Here is a 13,706-nt window from a genome sequence, read left to right as displayed (position 1 = left end):
TTCCCATTTCTGAGAACTTTGTCCAATGCCTATTAGACCCAAGATAGACGAAAATACTTTTACCCTCTAGGTTTTTCTGATAGGTGGAACATACTGTACTTCAAACTGGAAAAGACTTAGGAGCATGTCTTGTCAGGATACAAATCAGAGCTGTACACACTCATTCAGTCTCTCATGTGCCTCAGAGAGGGAAATACTTTTAGCCAGTGAACTTAAAACTTCATTTCTTTTATACGCTTGTTAGCACTAGTGGTTTTATAAATTTAGCATCAGGACTAAAGTGAGAACATCTTCCTCCAGTCTTGGTAAGGTGGAAGTTGGTGGTTCCTTTTTTGCAGGGGGTGGAGTGGTGGTGCTTTTCCTCACCCACTGTAAGGATTGTGGTCCTGTAATGACCCACTTTGTTATGTTTTCTAAGAGAGAATCAAAGTTTTCTATTACAAAGAGCCATGGAAAGCTGTTACCAGTAGGTTCAACAAAGAATTGAGAGCTGTGTGAACACGGTGACAAAGGTTATGACGTGTGTTGGTAACAGGTGGGCAGAAAGCCCAACAGAGCCTGTTTGTCTTGAGGGTCTGTTCTGTGACAGTTCGTCCTCCCATATATGAAGCAAGACCTATCTGGGATGAGGGTCTTTTAAAAAGGGACTGGCTCTCTTAGTTCGTGGCTTGCTTTGGAGACAGGATTTCTGGTTTCTGTTACTTAGTCTGGGGAAGAGGGGCTAGTTCCTATGAGCTGCTTCCTAGAAGAGAGAATGGGAGATGAGATTACAAGAGGTCAAGAAGAAACTTCTCTTTTGAAGCCTTCAGTCTCAAGTTCAGAGTACTTAGAAAGTCAGGGTGTTTGCCATACAGTGGTGTGTTGTTTTCTGAGCCCCCAGCAATACAAAGGCCACTTACATAATGTGTGGATTGTGTTGATTTTTGTTAAGGTAAAATGTATGACTTTATCCAGGTCCTCTAAATGAGTGGTTCTTAACGAGTGGGTTGCAACCCCTTTGGCAAAACTCTACTTCCAAAAATATTTATATTACAATTCATAGCAGTAGCAAGATTACATATATGAAGTAGCAACAAAATAATGTTACTGTTGGGATACACCACATCATGAGGAACTGTATTAAATGGTCGCAGCATTAGGAAGGTTGAGAGCCACTGCTCTAACAGGTGTGAGACCCTACCCCTCCCACCAAATACAATAGAAGCGAAAGAAGTTGTTTTAGGAGTCATTTCAGTGTATCTAGTGTCAGAGCAAAAGTCACAATAGGCTGTGATTGACAACCTGTGACTGCTTCCACTAGTGCACACTTTACTGTACCTTGGAGTGACTGTGTTGACTTGGGACAGTGTTCTGTCTCTTCCTGAGGCTGTCAGAAAAAACCTTGATGAAAAAGACATCTCAAGTTCACTAAACATTTTAATGTAAGATTTTAGCAAGAACAGTGAATGAAGAACTAAAAGGTAGAAGCAAATATTTCTCAGTACTTATAAAGAGGTTGCTGTAATTTTGTGCCGTTAATCCACCAAATGAAGGATAGACAGAACTCTCATTAAATTAGGAATAAAATAGTTGCTTGTGTAAGTAAAGTAAAAGGGAAGTAGTAGTGAGAGAAGTCTAAACCCAGTGAATTTACAATGGTGTTGTTTAACTTGTACATCCTGAGCAGTGTGTGGTGCAAAGTCACAGTTGGTCGAGGACTAGAACTGAAGTTAACATCCAAAGGACAAACTTTAGAGAAAACTCTACAGATGGGTCTTTCTCTATGGTGTGTCTTTCATGTCCATCCCAGTCAGTTAAATCTCTACAGTCTTTCTGTGCCTGTTTTACTGACTGAAATGGAGTCAGGTAGACTCTTAAGGCAAATGAATGTTAGATGTAGGTAAATGATGTGAAAGAAAATTGGTAAATGGTGGACTGATACCTTTCAAACTGAAACTCATTCAAAATATTTTAAGTGACCATTCTGCCTCATTCATGAGAAGAACATAAAATTTGGTAAAGATTAAGGAATTCTAATTGTGTATTAGTGATTTTTTTTCTAAACATGCCATTACGAAGTTAAAATACTCCTTTTTGGGGTGCATAGGTGTGGAGGTAGGGTATCTTAGTCATACTTGAGGGTACACATCTGCAGTTTCAGAACTCAAAAGGCCAAAGCAAGAAGATTGCCAGTTCAAGGAAAGCTTGGACTACAAAGGAAGATGATTTTGAGAGAAACGGGGTATGGGAGGATGCCCTCATCATGATGGTATTGGTAACTTCTCAGGTTCTCAGCAGACTGAATGGTGAGGAACATTAGTGGCTAGACTACCGATATCAAGCTGTTTAGAAAATGAAACCACTATTTCATTTTTTTACTTAACACAGAAAGATAACATTTAAAAATGGAGAAACATCTTGACTGGCAAGAGCGACTCTGTACACAGGACATGCTAACTACATGGTCAAGGCCAAGAAGAGTATAAGATGTGAAGGTTTTGTTGTGCTGCCAGGCTGTGCAAGGTGGAAAGATGATAAACTACTTAATAGAGCCCAAACTTAGTCCACCCTGCTCAGCAGATGAAAATTACCCAAGGAAGGGACTGGGAGTTATTGTAAGTCATGGGGATAAGATTAGTAGCTAATTCATCACAGTATGACACTTCTTAGAAGACATTAGGGAAAGCCAGAGAAATAGATGATTAAAGATGAACATTAAAGGCAAATCTAGAGAATACATTTAACTAGAAAGCAGGTGCTAGAGGAAAGGTCACGTCAGTGTTGGTCAGCTCTCGTTAGAAATTTGTCACCTGATTAGTGATTTTTTTCTACAATGATTAAAATGAATTTTTGGATTCTTAGATGTGACAGATTTCAGAGATAATTTTGATATTGAGGAAAGTACCTTATGTTCTCTACAAAGATTAAGTAAACTACTCTTGTTACTGTTCTTTTCTTCTATGAGTTTTATGTTATTCCCTTGAAAATTCTGTCATTATCTTTAATCATCTGATTATTTCTTTGTATTTCCCTAATGTCTTCTAAAAAGTGTCATAACCGTGATGAATTAGCCACTAATCTTATCCCTGTGCCTTACAATAATTCCCAGTTCCTTTCTCATATAGTTTTCATCTGCTGAGCAGAGAGTGCACTTACTTTGGGCTTTATTGATTAGTTGATCATCTTTTCATCCTTCACAGCACAGCAAACCTCACACTTTATACTTTTCCAGTCCTTCTAATTTCTAGGGCCTTGTCTAAGTAGCTAGCTCTGTTTCTGTCTATTTTGAGGTCTTCATTCTCTGTGTTCTTAACCAAATTAGAGGGATACATTTGTAATTAATACTTGGGCTCAAAAATAAAATAATGCTGATACATAAAAAGCAGGTGATCTTTGTTGTGGAATAGGTGCCCGTTATCCTTTGCTGCTCGACTCCTTGGTAGACTGGTTGTGTTAGCTGAGCTGGGTGGAATTTGTCCATTCGGTAAGGTTGGAAGAACTAGCAGTAGAGGATTGATCAATGAACTTAGGTGTTTTCTTGCCTTTCTCTGAAGCCTGGGTGACTTCTGGGTCTGTGGAACTTGATCTGTTTTTACCAAAGGTTGTAAGCTCCAAAGGGAAAGAAATGAGGGGAGTCGTAATCCTTGGGGACCCATTAACGTTAGTTATTCCCCTGATAAAAAGCAGCTGGACTGAAACTGCATTTTCCCATCACCTAGACTCTTGGGACAGATGTTAAGCATGTTAAATTACATTTAACTTTATTCTCATTTGACTTATATAATTAAGGTGCTTAGACCTGAAGGAGAGCCTGTCCTAGAAGTTTTAAGGGAAATCCATCCTTACAGTGTGCAACATTAAAACAAAACTGAAACTTTTTCATCACTACAAAATTGTGGAAATGACTGAGGATGAAACATGGATTTATTGCGTTACTAGTGTGCTTCTTCGCTAGAAAGAGCTTATTGCCTATGTGTTCTGTACGTACATGAAAAATGTATGACACAAATGAACAGCTATGAAGTTTTGTAGATGTGGGGCTGGAGAGATGACACAGGTCCCGAGTTCAATTCCCAGCAACCACAAGTTTGCCGGATCCATCCTATAATGTAAGATCCGGAGGTCTATAGATTTCGACTGCAAACACGTTCTTAGGTGATGCTGTCACCCAGGGGTTAACTGAACACTGCTGCCTTTAGTAGTCTAAACCTTCCACAGATGATTGCCTGATGCAGGAGGTTTCATTGCTGTGCTAGTTAGGTCCCAGGGCTTCCATAACCAGTGACTATGAAGTGCTGTTATGTATCATGCAAGATCCCCCCGTTTTGGTAGTTCTGGGAATTGAACTTTGGGGCTTCACACATGCTGGTTAAACACTGCCACTAAGCTATATTTCTAGCCTCAAAATAGCATTTTTCTCTAATTTTGTGCCTTTGTATATTTCAAAGGTATCTATTAATGGGTTTTCTTTCAGCATGAGATATCTTTAAAAACTGATTTGAACCTCATTGACCTAAGTAGTTGGATCTAAGTAGAATCCACACTTGACCTTACACTTACTGTGCCGACTGCTTCCTCTACTTCCCTTACCCTTCTTACCTTATACTTAATTTTTCTAATATAATTCTATTCTTAAATAAATGTTGTGTGTTTATGATATGTTGATGTTTTCTGTTCTTTTGTACAACTTTGAAAAGGAATAGGAAATACACATACAGACAGGAAGAAAGTGTTGATGAGCTTAGGCCATTTTATCCAGTGGTAGGTTTTGTTTTTTTTGAAATAGCTCAGGCTCTCCTGGAACTCACAATCCTGTTATGTCAGCCTCTAAGGAGTGTTGAGATTGTAGCTGTTTCACCACCACATTCAGCACATGTTCATTGTTGTTTGCTCTTCCAGAACGGAACATCTGTGAATAGATAACCAAACCGGAACTGTCTCTGTTAAAACCTGTCGGTTTTTGTTGCTTTGATGTAGCAGTGTTCCTGGTAGGTAGCTGCTTTTTCCTGTCCAGTTTTGTCATTCTTCTGCCATTCCAGTTTTACAACTTTATATGACCTTTAGTGGCTAGTTCTTACCCATGTTTACCGTACAGTTTTGAAAGTGGTTCCTATTGTACAGTTACCCAAAGTGTAAAGGTTGTTTGTGAGTCTTCATCCTCATTACATTTTTCTGATCAACAGCATGTGGTCTAGCATGGGTTAGATTCTACTTTGTGTTACCATTGCACATACCTGGAAATCTTTTTCCTTGGTGGCAAATTTTCAGCTCTCTTTGAAGGGTAAAGGCATGCTTCGTGAAACCCACTTCGATCTGATTGCAAGTGTTGTGATAGAGCGTTCTGTGTCACTGTCCCACTGCAGATGGGGAGACGCATTTCTTTGTGAACCTCTTCCAGACCCAAACTGGAAAGGAAGAGCCATCAAATTATAGTTATGTATCACATACAATTAATACTAAGTATTTTATACTATTATAAATATCCTCTGTGAATGACAGTGAGGCTTGGACTATTACCAAATTCTTCAGTACTTCTGATTCCTAAATTCTGTAGCATTTTGATACTAATTTTTCTGTTTTTCTTTCTTGAGACAGGGTCTTATGTAGCCTAGGTTGTCCTCAGGCTTGGTGTGTAGCTAAGGATGGCTTTGAATTACTGATCGTCCTGCTTCTGCCTCCCCAGAACTGGGAACAGACATGAGCTACCATGCATGACTGCCCTGGCCTTTTGCTTTCATACGCCAGTTCTTTTTCTTAATACCATAGTACATAACTACAACTGTCCAATTGTTTCTTCTGTTTTTATTTTTACTTTTTTTAAAAGAAATTTTTGAGCACTTTTATTAAAAATTCTTGAGTAGAGCTTTGGCAAAGTAGTAAATTAGAGTCTAAAAAAGAAATAGCAATTTTTTTTTCAAAAATTGATCTACAACATTTGCATTAAATATCCTTCAGTTTTCTTGAGTGGTTTAACTTGAAGAGAATGCTAGGATTTTCAGTAAGTCTCAAAGATTGTTTGATATTTCATTAATAAAAAAATGGATTTCATTGAAGATTGTATAATCTAGCAAATTAGTATACTGTACATTTTATCATATAGTTGGCAGTGTTTGTTATTCTGACATTAAGTGTAAGTCAAAATTGTCTCATTTCACAATAGCATAAAGCTAATTGTAATATATCTTTAGGATAGAAATCACAGCTGTTTAATGTTTGTTTTCATGGTACAGTCAATCCAAATTAAGGTTTATATTCCCTTACATAATATTTAAGGACTAGATTGGGATAGTGTAGTGCTTTAGAATCCAAACTAAGGCAGCAAGCTGGACCTGAAAATAAACTTGCCAGAGTTACCTTAAGCAAGTTCCTTAAACTTTCTTGGTCTTTGGTGTTGGTTTTGCTTTGTTTTGTTTTTATTGAGCTATATATTTTTCTCTGCTCCCCTCCCCTTCTGCCCTTTCCCGTGGTCCCCATGCTCCCAATTTACTCAGGAGATCTTGTCTTTTTCTACTTCCCTTGTAGATTAGATCCATGTATGTCTCTCTTAGGATCCTCATTGATGTCTAGGTTCTCTGAGATTGTGAATTGAAGGCTGGTTTTCTTTGCTTTATGTCAAAATCCACTTAAGAGGGAGTACATATGATATTTATTTGTCTTTCTGGGTCTGAGTTACCTCACTCAATATAATGTTTTCTAGATCCATTTGCCTGCAAATTTCAAGATGTCCTTATTTTTTTCTGCTGTGTAGTACTCCATTGTGTAAATATACCACATTTTCTTTATCCATTCTTTGGTCAAGGGGCATTTAGGTTGTTTCCAGGTTCTGGCTATGACAAACAATGCTGCTATGAACATAGTTGAGCACATGTCCTTGTGGCATAATTGAGCATCCTTTGGATATATACCCAAAAGTGGTATTACTGAGTCTTGAGGTAGATTGTTTCCCAATTTTCTGAGAAATCGCCACACTGACATCCAGAGGGGTTGTACCAGCTTGCATTCCCACCAGCAATGCAGAAGTGTTCTCTTTTCCCCACAACCTCTCCAACATAAGTTGTCATCAGTGTTTTTGATCTTGCCCATTCTTAAAGGCGTAAGATGGAATCTCAGAGTTGTTTTGATTTGCGTTTCTCTGATGTTGATATTTCCTTAAGTGTTTTTCAGCCATTTTAGATTTCTCTGTTGAGAGTTCTCTGTTTAGGTCTGTATTCCATTTTTTATTGGATTATTTGCCCTTTTGATGACCAGTTTCTTGAGTTCTTTGTATATTTTGGAGATCAAACCTCTGTCTAATGTGGGGTTGGTGAAGAGCTTTTCCCATTCTGTAGGCTGTCATTTTCTCTTGTTGACTTGGTCCATATTTTGTCTTCTATCATAGAAGGTAAAGTGAGGTACTAACATACAAAGTATATACACCATGCATAGCATGTATAATAACTGTTTGCTGTGAATTTGTACTAAAGTAATAGTACTTGATGTTTCGTAGTTTTCCTGTATGTAAAAATCACGAGAGCAAGCGTGTCAATGTCATCATGTAATTTTGTTAGAAGTTGCATAAATGGTGGGCTCTGATTAGCAGATGAGACTATATGAAGGAAAAAGTTAGAAAAATGTAATGAAAGAAGAAAAGGAGTGGAGGGATTTGAGAGAGAAAGATGCAGACACAAAAATGAGTAAGGAAGACAGACATCAGAAGAAGAAAATAGCAATGACATGGACAATAAAGAAATAATTCTGGGGGAGCTTTTTACCATATTTTCCAACATCCTATCTTTTTCTCTTTTAAATAGCTGCTCCTTTATGGTTCTTCATGTGTGGAATGAGTCCTGATCATAACTGTATGATACTAAATACCCTTGCAGAGTGGTAAGTATTTCAAATAATGACTTTGTTACTTAAGTTCTGGGATGAATTTTAAAACTTCTTTAATTGATTGGTTCTCATTTATAAATAGATTTTCAATAGAAGACACATGAAGGATATGTTAGGAAAGTATGTTAGAATACTTTCAAAGTAGATGGTAAATATTTATTGATATAATAAATATTTGCTATAATATCCCTTAAACAGGGTAATGTGTAAACAGAAATACACTTCTCAGCTGTGCATGGTGATGTATATGTATAACTACATTACTAAAGAGGCTGAATCAGAAGGCTCTGGAGTTCAAGGCCAGCCTTGGTCACATGAAGAGACTCCTGCCTTTAAACGTGTATTATATATATCCAACAGTTCTGAGAGCTGAGCTGTAAAATCCAGAGTTAAAACAACAACAGATTTCCTTGTCTGACCAGCTTTCTCATAAATGACATCTTACCCCATCCTCACTGGGCAGAATAGATTTCCCTAGCTCTCTTGGGTGTTTTTTAAAGTATCATTAATCTGAGGCTAGCGAAGATCACTCAGTGGTTACTCTGTCCAGAGAGATGACCCAAGTTGGCTTCCTACACCCATATCAGGCAGCCTACAATTGCCTGTAACTCCAGTTCCAAGGGGATTTGATGCCGCAAGGCAGGCACACACACACACAATCAAAACAAAATAAATCTTTTGAAACAGATAACAATCTCATTTGATGAAGCCTCTGCCTGCAGACCTAGTCGTCTTACTTAATACTATTACATCAATGGTTAAGCTCAGCATACAAATTTGGGGGGATATAGTCAGACCACAGGATATACTTAATTTCATAAGGACCTGTATTTGCATGGGTAATAGAAAAATTGGATAAAGAAAGTTACGTAGAGAAAATTGGCCTATTTATAATAGCTAATTATAATTATCATTAATACAAGAAATAACATTCATAAACTCAAGTTGGTATGCTGGTTCTGCATAGGATGTTTGTGGTATGTAGAATTAGAATTTGCCCTTGGACACACTATATAAATAGGAGAAGAAAATATTTTGCAGTCAGATTTCTTCTTAGATTTATTTATCTTCTTTGTGCAGACCACAGTGCATGGGAAGGTCAGAGGGCAACTTGCAGGGGTCAGTTCTCCTCTGCCCAGTACCTTTATCTGCCGAGTCATCTCTCTGACACTGGTTTTATATTTTTAATCAAAAGTAATGTTTCAGAATTTTGTTCACTCACATACTGATTAAATGATTTTTAAATATTTGATTAATTCTACATGTGAAATTCACTATCAGGATGGAAATTTAACCAACTGTTGGTAAATAGAAAAAAGTACTATAAAGCACAAAGAGGAATACTCAAGTTAAATACATTTAGCTGTTGGAAAGGTGGGAGAGAATTGGAGTTGGTTAACTTAGGAGGACCTCCACTTGAACAAAATGTTTGGCTTCCCATATTTCATCCCCATATGTGGACCCATAGAGCCTGAAAGTAGTTGGGAGGGTGATGAGGTTGCTGTCAGAGCAGCAAACTGTCACAATTTCCAACTGTACGACTTACAAAGCACAGATGAGAAGATGAGCATTTAGCCAACAGCAGAGTCAGGACAAACTCCTGTCTGCTTGTACAGAATGCATTCTACTAGGTTTTAAATTCTTTAAAGAATTTTAGACAGTGACCTCCCCTCCCCCAGAATCTACCAGTAGCTGATAGTTGAGCTTGGAAGTGTAGTAGTGCTCTATTGCCCTCCATGATCCCTGTTTATTGATGGATCCAGCCTTGTATAACCTGTAGAATGTAGCCACAGCTTAATCTTTAAACATAAATAAAACAAGGGTTAACAAAGCAATACGAGTCTCTCAAGTGTTATGTTGACTTTAAGTTTTTTGATTGTTTTTGTATTATTTGTGCATGTTGTACATATTTGGGCATATGTGCCACAGCACGTGTGGAGGTCAGAGGACAATTTGGTAGAGTCGGTTCTCCTTTACCTTCATGTGGGTTCCAGGGACCAAATTCAATTACCAGACTTGCACAGTAAGCTCCATTATCCAATGAGCTCTCTCTCCAGCCCTCTGTTGACTTCTCTTTCTAGACTTAGAATAGCGAGTTAAGTCAACTACTGGAATTTTGTGTTCTTGTTTATAAGCCTTTGTCTCTGGATAACAGCAGTGCCTCCCAGAGTAGTAGAATTCAGCAGGAAGTTTGTTTCTCCAGGAGCATGATCATCACATGGTACTTTTCTAAAAGATTCTGAGAAGCATGAGTAGCAAAGTAAGATAGTAGGAAAGAAATGAAAAAAATAGGCTGATAGATTCTAATGGCTATCTAAGTAAAATTTAAAGCAGAATCCAAGCATTATGATCATAATTGTTCCACATTTCAATTAATGATATCATCTCTTGCCAAGTTCCAAGTCACATATGTCCAAACCTCAAGTTATAAGACTTGAAAGAGACTAAAGAATAGACTCTCATAAGTTGGTGCAAAGTTATTGAACTGTGTGTGTGTGTGTGTGTGTGTGTGTGTTCACAAGTATGGACATGTAAACCCTAGAATGACCTTAACTTTTATAAAACATTTACAATGTTAGAAGGCATGGAATCCTTGAATTGGCCACATAAGATCAGTTAAGTAAGAGTATTATTAACGGAGATCTTGCTGATAGCAGTATAGGCACGTCCTATGGACCTTTTAGGAAAGCTTGGTTTCAGGCTACCAGTCATTGAAAGATTGGAAAAGGCCTCCCATCACTAGTTGAACAGACATTTGATAGTCACTTATTCAGTTATATATTTGCTTGGAACATTATACTTTACACACGTGTTTTAGTCTGAGCCTTCTTTGTCATAGAAACCATAACCTTTCCCTGTAACCTTGCTGACTAAGGGTCAATGAACCCTGCCCATAGGCCATCATCTGAAAGTCTCTGCTTTAATGCATCTTGGCTGGTTTAACAAAGTACCACAGATAGGGTAATTATAAAAGAACACAGATTTGCTTTTTATAGTTGGGAAGTTAGAGAAATCTTAAGCTTGAAGAAATGGTGCCTTGATGAGGGACACATCTTTGCTCACACTGTGTCCTCGCTGTAAAAGGTGTAAAGGAGGTCTATGGGATCATTTTGATTTCCTTTCCAGAAGGCATACCCGTCAAGACCTAATTCCTTGTAAAGGTCCCATCTCTGCAGTCTGACATCACTTTTATAATTTACCTCTGATCTTGAGATCTTGAACCCATTTCGGGTTAATCCTGAATACACTTTAAAGTCCAACTTCATTTTCCATGTGTAGATAGCCAATTCTCCTGGCTTTATTTCAAAGACTGCCCTCAGAAATGGGTTTGGCATCTTTGTAGGACATCTTATTCTGTATGTATTGAAGGTTGATTTTGAACCTCTTGATGTAGTTGATTGATCTATATGTCTGCCAGGCTCCAAAGAATATGAAATTAGGGAAATAATTATTAAATAGCTATACATACATATAATGTATGTATAATCATATACATACATATAATGAAGAAAACAAAGCATTATGAACAAATAACTCAGACAAAAAAAGAACAGGTTTATATTTACTAAAATTAAGATGGTAGCGTTACCAGGTGAAAGTACATTTAGGGTCAGTGAATGCTTCCTATGCAAACCTAATGACCTCCATTTGATCTCTGGAACTCAATGTGGAAGAAAAGAACTGATGCCTGGAAGTTGTCCTCTGACCCCTACTTCCATGCTGTGGCACAAGTGTGCTCACACAGCATAGTACATACATAACACACACACACACAAATAGTTTAAAGATAGATTTATTTTACATTTAAACAAAAAGCAGCATTAGGAGGCAGGGAAATTGGGTTTAAGGTCATCCGTGGCTACAAATAGAGTTAGAGGCCAGACTGGCTATATAAGACCTGGTCTCAAAACAATTTTCTTTAAAGAATCAAGTGTGTCTCATATAAATGAAAATAGTAGTAATGAAAAAATTCTAAACTCATCAGTTTGTGGGTGATCTGACTTACTCAAAGATAAAGACAATTGCTGTTAAGTATAAGACTTGGGTTCTAGCCTTAGGACCTACGTGGTGGAGAGAAGATCAATTCCTGAAACTTGTGCTGTGACCACTACTCGTGCACATGGAACTTGTACATACATGGGGACACATGGGTGGGGATAAATAAATGTAATTTAAAATTTTCAAAATTTTATTATTTGTATTTTTGTGTATGGATATGAAAATGAGTGAGGTTTTTTGTTTTGGTTTGTTTGTTTGTTTTTCCAGACAAGGTTTCTCTGTGGCTTTCAAGCCTGTCCTGGAATTAGTTCCTGTAGACCAGGCTGGCCTCAAACTCACAGAAATCCACCTGCCTCTGCCTCCCGAGTGCTGGGATTAAAGGCGTGCGCCACCACCGCCCGGCAAAACCTAGTGGGTTCATCTGCATTGCATGCATGTGTCCTCTGAGGCCAGAGAGTATAAGGTCTCCTGGAACTGGGAGTTACAGTTCTGAGCTACCTTGTGTGGGTACTGAGACCTGAGCCCTACTCTTCTACAAGAGTAGTATGTGCTTTTAACTACTTAACCATTTTTCCAGCCCTGTAGTTTAAATTTGTTTTTTTGGTTTTTTTTTTTAATATTTATGTATTTATTATGTATACAATATTCTGTCTGTGCGTATGCCTGCAGGTCAGAAGAGGGCACCAGACCCCATTACAGATGGTTGTAAGCCACCATGTGCTTGCTGGGAATTGAACTCAGGACCTTTGGAAGAGCAGGCAATGCTCTTAACCTTTGAGCCATTTCTCCAGCCCCTTAAATTTGTTTTTTAAACTCAGTAGTCTGGTAGATTAAAATCCACTGAAGAAGCCGTGAACTAGACTAGATTTTAGATAGGAATTAGGGGCTTAGAAACATTAAGGGAGCCGGGCGGTGGTGGCGCATGCCTTTAATCCCAGCACTCGGGAGGCAGAGGCAAGGCGGATCTCTATGAGTTCGAGACCAGCCTGGTCTACAAGAGCTAGTTCCAGGACAGGCTCCAAAACCACAGAGAAACCCTGTCTCGAAAAAACCAAAAAAAAAAAAAAGAAAGAAAGAAAGAAAGAAAGAAACAGACATTAAGGGAAAGGGTAGATATTTGAACGTAAGTACCTAAGTACCACAACAATCAAGGTACAAAATGCTGAGACTGTCATAACATTTTCTTTTAATTAGAGTTGTTTATTTTGTGTGTATATGTGCATGTGTGTTGTGTTTGTGTGAAGTTGTACATAAGCAGTGAGCATGTAAATTCCAGAGTACTGCACATATGTGGAATCCAGAATACAAACATACAAGAATCAGTGCTCTCCATCCACCATGTAGGACCTGGGTATTGAACTTGGGTTGTCAGTTTCAGGAGTAGATAGCCATCTGTTGAGCCATCTCACCAGCCCGTCATAACTTTTAAAAGATACTAAGTCTTGCAAGAAATCGTATCAGATACTTTGCCTAGAACATTATAATACATATGAAATTTCAAAGGTAATATTTTTAAATCAGAGAAAAACAACCACAAACTAATGACAACTAGATTGGAAATGATTAGAAACAAGGTCTTATTACGTGTCTTTTTTATGTGTTCTTGGATTCAGTTTGCAAGTATTTTATTGAGAATTTTTTTCATCTGTATTCATAAGGGGAATTAGTCTTTAATTCTTCTCTTTGTTCTTTATGTGGTTTGGATATCATGATAACTGTGGCCTCATAAGACAGATTGAGTAATGTCCTTTCTGTTTCAATTTTGTGGAATAATTTAAGGAGTTATTGACATTAGGTCTTTGAAAGTCTGATAGAATTTTTTTTTTTTTTTGGTTGGCAGACTTTCAATAACTGTG

At 37.8% G+C, this 13,706-nt stretch overlaps 1 protein-coding gene across 1 annotated transcript in view; it reads left to right on the top strand.

Moving 5' to 3' along the window:
- Tex15 (testis expressed 15, meiosis and synapsis associated) overlaps positions 1-13,706 on the top strand; it is a 56,333-nt gene that overhangs the window by 2,022 nt on the left and 40,605 nt on the right. Inside the window, exon 2 of the mRNA XM_057752591.1 lies at positions 7,770-7,845. The gene's annotated coding sequence lies outside the window, so the exon portion shown is untranslated. The remainder of the gene's footprint in view (positions 1-7,769; positions 7,846-13,706) is intronic.

The sequence above is a fragment of the Chionomys nivalis genome, chromosome 20 (assembly GCF_950005125.1).
Source record: "Chionomys nivalis chromosome 20, mChiNiv1.1, whole genome shotgun sequence".
Lineage (NCBI taxonomy): Eukaryota > Metazoa > Chordata > Mammalia > Rodentia > Cricetidae > Chionomys > Chionomys nivalis.
Note: the sequence above shows the minus strand (reverse complement) of the source record. Positions and strands in the feature narration are given on the sequence as shown.